Source organism: Cebus imitator, unplaced genomic scaffold (assembly GCF_001604975.1).
Source record: "Cebus imitator isolate Cc_AM_T3 unplaced genomic scaffold, Cebus_imitator-1.0 Scaffold103, whole genome shotgun sequence".
Taxonomy (NCBI): Eukaryota; Metazoa; Chordata; class Mammalia; order Primates; family Cebidae; genus Cebus; species Cebus imitator.
Window position 1 is genome coordinate 4,719,996 of NW_016107418.1, and position 7,989 is coordinate 4,727,984.

Sequence of the window (7,989 nt, forward strand, 5' to 3'; positions counted from 1 at the left end):
GGGTGTCACAGGAGGGGAGAGGCTCTCCCTCCCAGCGTGAGTCTCACGAGTCCTGAGGCTTGAGCCAGGCTCTGGAAGGGCAGCACTGTTTGAAGGCCGGGGCCCTCAGACCTCACCAGCACTTCAGAGGGAGCAGACGCAACAGGAACCCGCTGCCCGACGTAAGGTGGACGGTCGGGGACCTGGGCTCTGCTGAAGCCTGCTAGGGACCCTCCACCACAGTGACCTCAGCCTGAGGAGGCTCCAGGAATTCTCACTGCTCACTTCTAATGTATTGGCATCTTATTTGCAATGACCTAAGCCTTAAGAGCCTTCCTTTTCTGCACTATTTGAAAATATTTTATCAGTTTACATAGAAAGTTGCTGATTTTACTTAGCTTTCTAAGTAAAGCTACGTGGGTTTCTAATGGGTTTCTAAAGCCAGTGTAGACCAGTCGGGAGGGCTGGACTGAGGGCACTGGACCCAGGAGAGGGGACAGGGCTGAATTGTGGCTCTGCTTGATGGCAACAATGTGACCAATCTAATCTCTGTAGCTCAGTGGTCCCCAAGCGGGGGTGATTTTGTCCCCCAAGGGACATTTGGCAATGTCGGGAGACATGTTTGTTCTGGCAAAGTGGGGAGGTATACGCCTGGCACCTACTGGGTGGGGGCTAGGGATGCCTGTCAGCACCCTGCAATGCACAGGGTGGCCCCCTACAGCCACGAATTGTCCAGCCCCGATGTCACCAGTGCTGCAGTGAGGCGCTAGCCCTGGATGAAGCTGTTGTTCTCTGGTGAATGTATTAGCAGGTGGGTTTTCCCAGACACTACTCCCAGAGATGCTCAATTAAAATGTTTGGGTTAAGCTACCTCCTGCCCACCACCCTTCCCACCCATGTACATAGCCCACAGGTCAGAAGCAGGTGGGCTCTGCACACACTTAACAAACTGCTCTCCAACGTGGAGGTTAGCCACGACACATATGTAACGATGGACAGGCTTTGCACACTGAAGTTTTCCAAACCTTTCAAAGCGCCTGACCACAACAAGTCCTAAAACAGTCCTTTAAGTTCAGCCTTATTCCCCTTTTACGAACAAGGAGGCAGAAATACTGGGAGTTTCACATGCTCATGGTACCGATATCCGCCAAGTGGCAGAATGAGGACTTGAACCCAGAACCCAGCTCAGTCCCTGGTTGGAAACGACAGATGTTTGTTGATTGGATGAATGATTGAATAAATGAATAAATAAATCCAGGCCCTCTAACTTCAGATTTCATTTTCTATCCACTCTTGCATGATACCTCTTTAAGTATCTCATAAGATGCTTAGAAGATGACGTAATGAAATTAAACTTGTATGAGTTTTGATGAAAAAAATATGAGCAAAGACTTGCTTTTTTTGTACGACTGACTTTAAAGTTGTTGAGACATTCAAATCCAGTAATGGAAAACTGTCAGTATATGAGCCTCGACTTTCAAAGAAAGGGAAGAATGATCTGTTGAGACTTGAGCTGATAATACGTGATGTTACTAAACAGCACAGTGTTTTCTATTTCCAACAATTGTTTATTTAGTGAAACTGCTTAGGCTATAAAGGGTTAAAAATCAGGGTTCATGAAAACAATCCCAGGGACCAAGAATTTTCAAATAAGCACTTTAGAAGTTTGCCCTCTGGTGGACAGAGGGGAAAATGCAAACAAAGTCAGGGAAATGTGATGGTGAAGTCAGGCAGCGTTTCCCTTCCTGTTTGTCTGAGGTTCTTCTCACCTAGGAAACAGGGTAGCCACTGTCATGGGCTGGACTGTGTCCCCCAAAGCTTCATGTGTTGAAGCCCTAACCCCTAGTTCCTCACAATGCGACTGTATTTGCAGGTAAGGCCTTTAAAGAGGTGACTACATTAAAATGAGTCTGTGAGGGTGCGTGGGCCTCAATCCAATCTGACTGGTGTCTTTTTTTTTTTTTTTCTGAGATGGAGTTTCAGCTTTTGTTGCCGCTGGAGTGCAGTGGCGTGATCTAGGCTCACTGCAACTCCACCTCCCGAGTTCAAGAGATTCTGCTATCTCAATCTCCCGAGTAGCTGGGATTACAGGCACCCACCACCATGGCTGCCTAATTTTTGTATTTTTAGTAGAGACAGGGTTTCACCAGGTTGTTCAGGCTGGTCTCAAACTCCTGACCTCAGGTGATCTGCCCGTCTCGGCCTCCCAAAGTGCTGGGACTACAGGCGTGAGCCACTGCATCCGGCCTGACTGGTATCTTTATAAGAAGAGATTATGGCCAGGTGCGGTAGCTCACGCCTGTAAGCTCAGCACTTTGGGAGGCCAAGGCAGGTGGATCACTTGAATTCAGGAGCTGGAGACCAGCCTGGCCAACGTAGTGAAACCCCAGCTCTACTACAAATACAAAAATTAGCTGGGCATGGTGGCATGGGCCTGTAATCCCAGCTGCTCGGGAGGCTGAGGCAGGAGACTCACTTGAACCCAGGAGGCGGAGGTTGCAATGAGCCAAGATCATACCACTGCGCTCCAGCCTGGGCAACAGAGTGAGAATCTGTCTCAAAAAAAAAAAGAGAGAGAATTACATAGAGACCCCAGGGGCCTGTGCACAGGAGACACGTGAGGACACAATGAGAAGGCGGGGCGGCCGTCTGTCAGGCAAGAGTGAGGCCTCAGAAGAGACCAACCCTGCAGACTCCTTGATCTTGGATGTCCAGCCTCCAGCACTGGGAGACAATCAATGCCTGTTACTGAAGCCCGCAAGCGGTGGCTTTGTGTCATGCGAGCCCTAGTGGACTAATGCAGCCACCAATCAGGAACAAGCTTCCTTGTTCCCTGACAAAGAATTTAAGCATTCAGTGCATCATCGAGCATCTATTCTTTAAACTTGAGTCTAATCCATGAAGGGGCCTCTTTGTGGTTTCCTGCAGTCTAATTCAGATGAAATCCAAACTATGCATCCATGTGAAAAGGTCAGAGCCTCATCATGGAGCTTACTAGTAGCACACTGTTGATTCAGAATGAGCATTTGATCACCTGTCTGCCCCCCTTTGGATTCCTAGTAGGACTATGTCTCTATTTGTTAAAAATTTTAATTTAAAAAATTTGAAAGCTGTCATTTGTTTCTTATTGAAAAACTTGTATACAAATGTTGTAGAAAATGTAGACCAGGAAAAATAAGAAAATGAAATCTAACGCGTCCCCTGCAATCAAAGCTGATTATGTTAACATTTGTTATTTCTTATTCACAGCGGGGTATTTTTTTTCTTTCTGTGACTATAGATGTACAGTTTGGATTCATTTACAAAAATGGGACCGTCTTACACATATTGGTTTTAACTTTTTCTCACCAATAATCTGTCATAAACAACTCTCTACATCATCAAATATTGTTCTGTAGCACCATTTGTATGGCTTTTAATCTCATATTGCAAGAATATATCTTAATCTTCTACAGATGGATATTTAGGGCCTTTCTAAGTTTTATTACCATCCTTGCTATTGTAGAAGACAGTGTCATGATGAACAGCTTGGTAGCCTTTGCTTATATCCATGATTATTTTCTTGGAATACTAAATTTTGATTTTTCATATTTAACTTTTACCACTGGTAAATGAGGAGAAATCCGTATATGCCCAAGCAATACATGATCTAAACCAGACAGTTAGCAGAAACACAGTGATCATTGGCAAGGTTCGAAAGTATTCGCCTTTTAGACTGAATTGTGAGGATGATGGCAATTCATGGAGGATGCCCGGGAAGTTAATCAGCAGGGAGGAATGAGGAAGAAGGCAGGGAGGACATCCACGCCTTTCCATAGCTCGGCCGAAAATGAAGCTTCCAGGAAACAAGCAAGGAAATAAAAAGTCAAGAGAGCCAAGGAGAGGAGAGCATGCTTGTTAAAAGGAGTGAGAAGGCCGTGTTTGGAAAGCTGCTATGACTGGCATGCAGAGCGCTCCACTCCCCACAAGGCTGGCTGGCATGCCTGCTGTCCACCATGTGCTGTGTACTTGGAATATTTAGCTGGTTTGCCGCCATTGCCCAGAGCCCCTGCCGCTGATACATGTGCAGGAAAATAAGAAGTATAACACTAGACTTGGCAAAACATGAAAAGGAGGCAGAGTCGCCGACAGAAGAAAATTCCTCACACTCTACAAAGTAAAACAAATAAATTCAAGTGTTCTGTTTCCATCTCTGATCGCTTCATTAACATGGAAAGTTCAAAATTAACTGCAATGGACATATATCCAGGGTGCCCAGCCTAGGACATTTTTTTATCTACCACTTTGGCCAGAGAGGAGTGTGTGTGTGTGTGTGTGTGTGTGTACTCACGCACGCGCACGTGCACGTACGTGTGCACGCGTGTGCTTTAACTGTATTAGCCCTTAGAAGAGTGAAGCTTATTATATCAGAGCTGGGCCAAGACATCTATAGTGAAGATCACACAAGTGATGAGAAAAAGTTTCTTAGGTATGCAAAGCAAGCACGTTCTAGGAGAAGGTTTCAAGCCGCACATCCTGGTGCCTGCCTTGCTGGCCTGGTCCCAAGCCTCTTCTAGCATGATGCCCTCAACACTTCCTTGCCAGCCTCTGTGTCTGTCTGTGAACCCTTTTGGCGACTTGTGGTAAACTTTTGGCCCCTGACCCTTCCCTCCCCAATTCCGAACACAAGCCTCCAGCATCTACTTGCTTATGGGAGCCTGTGCAGGTCCTGTTGTCCCTGGGCCCTGGCCCCACACCACTCTGGCATGGTAACCAGCAGGCAGGTTTACAGTGCAAGAAACACAATCCTCAGAATTGGATTGGCCCTGAATCCAATTTTAAGAGATTGATGTTGCTGTATAGTCCCGCCGTGGCATTCAGGATTTTGGACATCCAGGGGGGAATGCAATGGTGAGCGCAGAGATGTTTCTTTGAAAGGAAGGACTCTTGCCTGAGAAGGAAAACCTGTGGCTGCCTCTGACCCAGTGGGTCATCTTGGGATGGGTGCTGTGGTCCCAGGAGGCTGTGTGGAGCAGGTCACCACCATCATCATCATCATGGAGGACTTTGGTGACATGAAGCTGAAGTCCACAGCTCAACGGGGACCTGTGATGAGGTTGGATACCCATGAAGAGTGAGAAGCAAATTAAAGCCATGACGAGATACTAGTACACACTCACCAGGATGTCTAAATAAAAATAATAGATAACAAGTGCTGGCAAGGATGTGGAGCAATAGGAAGCCTCGTAAATTGCTGATGGGAATGTATTAAAAGGAATGGCAAAAATTGCTATTACTTTTGTACCAACCCAGTAAGTTGATACAACCACTTTGGAAAACTTCTTGGCAGTGTTTATCTGCAGCCGATTGTATGCATAGTCCATGACTTAGCAATTCCACTCCTAGGATACACCCGTCTAAAGTGCATGCATTGCGCACCAAAAGACATGTACAAAATTGTTTGCAGAAGCACAATGTATAATTGTCTAAACCTAGAAACCTATTTGCCCATGAAAATTTGAATCAGCCAATAAAAGGCGGGATGTTCTCATAATGGAATGCTATTCATCTGTGGTTCTCAAAAGTCTGGCATCAGCCAGCCTGGGTAACATGGTGAAACCTCAGCTCTAGAAAAAATACGAACATTAGCCTAGAGTGGTGGCATGCACTGATAGTGCCAGCTCCTCAGGAGGCTGAGGTGGGAGAATCGTTTGAATCTGGGAGGTCGAGAATGCGATGAATCATGATTGCACCACTACACTCCAGCCTGAGCGACAGAGCAAGGCCCTGTCTCAGAAAATGAAATGCGCATCAGTATCACAGGGCAATCTGTTAGCATTCCCTGGGATTTCATCTTAGACCTCCTGGGTCGGAAATTCTGGGGCTGGGGCTAGCAATCTTGCATTTTAGCCAGCCCTCCAGGTGCCTTTGGTGCAGGCTAAAGTTTGAGAACCTGCTACATAGAAACAAGACTGAAGAAACTACAACTCCAAGCAATAATATGAATCTCTGCCATAATGTTGAGCAAGAGATGTTAGACTCAAAAGAGTGCATGTTGGAAGATTCCGTTTATACGAAGCTCAGAAATAGGCAGAACTCTTGGTGCTGCTAGAAGTCAGTTATGGGTCAGGCCTGTGAGGCACCTAGAGAAAAATGCAAGGGGCTAGATGTGCTTGACCTTGAGAGGGGAGGCCTCCTAAACTGTGCACCCCAGGTGCCTCACCCTGTCCCAATCTTGGTCAGAGTGGTGATTATTCTGGATGGTGTGGGCTAAAGACTTCACACACACTTGATGGTGAGCCATCCAGGGTAATCTGTGAGGACATCCAAGCATGAATATTGTTCTGTGTCTCCACCTGGGTGCTGTATGCACCAGGTAGATATTCTTCAACCTGTACACATATGGCTGATGCACTTTCTGTATATAAATACGGAATAAACTTTCAATAAGATTAAATACATATCCAATGGAATGATGCCCTTATGACCTTATTTCAGTGATGAAAGGCTTTGGAGTCATTGCTTCCAGACCATCATGGGTTGTGTGTGTGTGCGTGTGTGTGTGCGTGCGTGTGTGTGCACGTGTGTGCGTGTGTGTGTGTATGTGTGTGTGTGTTTTAATGGGCTTAGAAAATAGAAAAAATAATTCAGGGTCAAATCTGGTAGATTATATATAAGATTTTTTCTTTTTCTAAAAAACGACATGGGGTTTCTGATGTGGCTTAAATGGAATCTAAAGGCCATTGCCAAGAGAAGGGAGTTCCAAATGTGCTCTGAGTGTGGGAAAAGCTTTGGAATGAGAGTATAACCTCCCAAGGGGCTTCTCTGAGGGGCCCCTCCATGAAGCCTGCGATTTCTGGCACAGGCACTAATAGACCAGCGAGTGAAACGTCCCCACCCAGTACCACCTGCCTTCTCAGAAAGTGGTGGTTTCTATTTGACTCAGTACTTCTATTGGACTTCATGCCTTGGTGAGCTGTATGGATGGCTTGTTTTACCTGTGTCGTTGAGTGCAAAGGGAAACGTCTCCCAGGCTGTGCTGCGAGCAGCTGGTCTGGAGTCAGTGACAACACACAAAGGAAGCCAGCTCTCGGGAATCCAAAGCATTCTGTGCAGACTCTGAAGGAAACAGGAACAGATCATTCTAGCACCTCCCCCGCTGGATGTGGGGTGACTGTGATGGAGGAGAGGGCTGTTGGCCAGAACAAGCCCCCGCTGACTCCCGACACTGGCCCCGGGGCCAGGCAGTGGTTGATTTCTGAATAAAGTTGCCCCTGGAAGCAGAGTGACAAATGGCTCCCTAGCTCTGACTCTGAATGAAAAAGCCGGAGTGGCACAGCAAAGCGCTGCAGCGTCCTGTGTGACGGAAGAGGGCTGGAAGGAAGAGGGCTCAGCCCAGCCTGCCCACTGCCCTCCCTAGGTTCTCACCTACCCTGGGACAGCCCCCGCCCCGACCCCGTTGCTGACCCCACCAAGGCCAGCAGGGACATGGTGACCCAGTGCTCCTGCACAGGAAATATAATGACCTAACCAGGCCTGGAAGAAGGACCGGTCAATTTGGTGAGCGGCCAATGGAGAATAGCTCTGTCTCTCAGCATTACTTCACTGTCTAAACTCCCCTGGAATTCTACTGGATACCTAAGTATTTCAACAAATGTGCTAACCCCCTCTTCCTCTAAGGTAAGCAGCTGCTGTCATTCAGTTCAGCATCCAGCTGCTTATGTGAGGAGTCAGTCTGGTTGCTCTGTCTGCCAGTCTGTGTAGCAGGGGCTACCTCACTCTGCCCATGGAGCCTCATCCTCACCCAAGCCCTGCCCCTCCCCTGGGGTGTGGCCACTGCCTCCTTTGTTCCCATCCTTGCCCCCTTTCCAACCCACCTCTCCTCCAGGAGAAACCAGAGCTCCACCAACACAACAGCTGGATAACAGCCCTCCTGAGCCCACCCCTCCTGAGCCCACCCCTCCTGAGCCCACCCCTCCTGAGCCCAGCCCTCCTGAGCCCACCCCTCTGAGCCCACCCCTCCTGAGCCCA

At 47.7% G+C, this 7,989-nt stretch overlaps 1 long non-coding RNA gene across 1 annotated transcript in view; it reads right to left on the reverse strand.

Annotated features, from left to right (window-relative positions):
- Window positions 1-3,767: 3,767 nt before the first annotated feature.
- Window positions 3,768-7,989, reverse strand: part of LOC119472530 — a 6,443-nt gene continuing 2,221 nt past the window's right edge. The window contains exons 2-3 of the long non-coding RNA XR_005201678.1: window positions 6,957-7,077; window positions 3,768-3,814 (exon numbers count right to left, since the gene is read on the reverse strand). This is a non-coding gene — a long non-coding RNA (uncharacterized LOC119472530). The remainder of the gene's footprint in view (window positions 3,815-6,956; window positions 7,078-7,989) is intronic.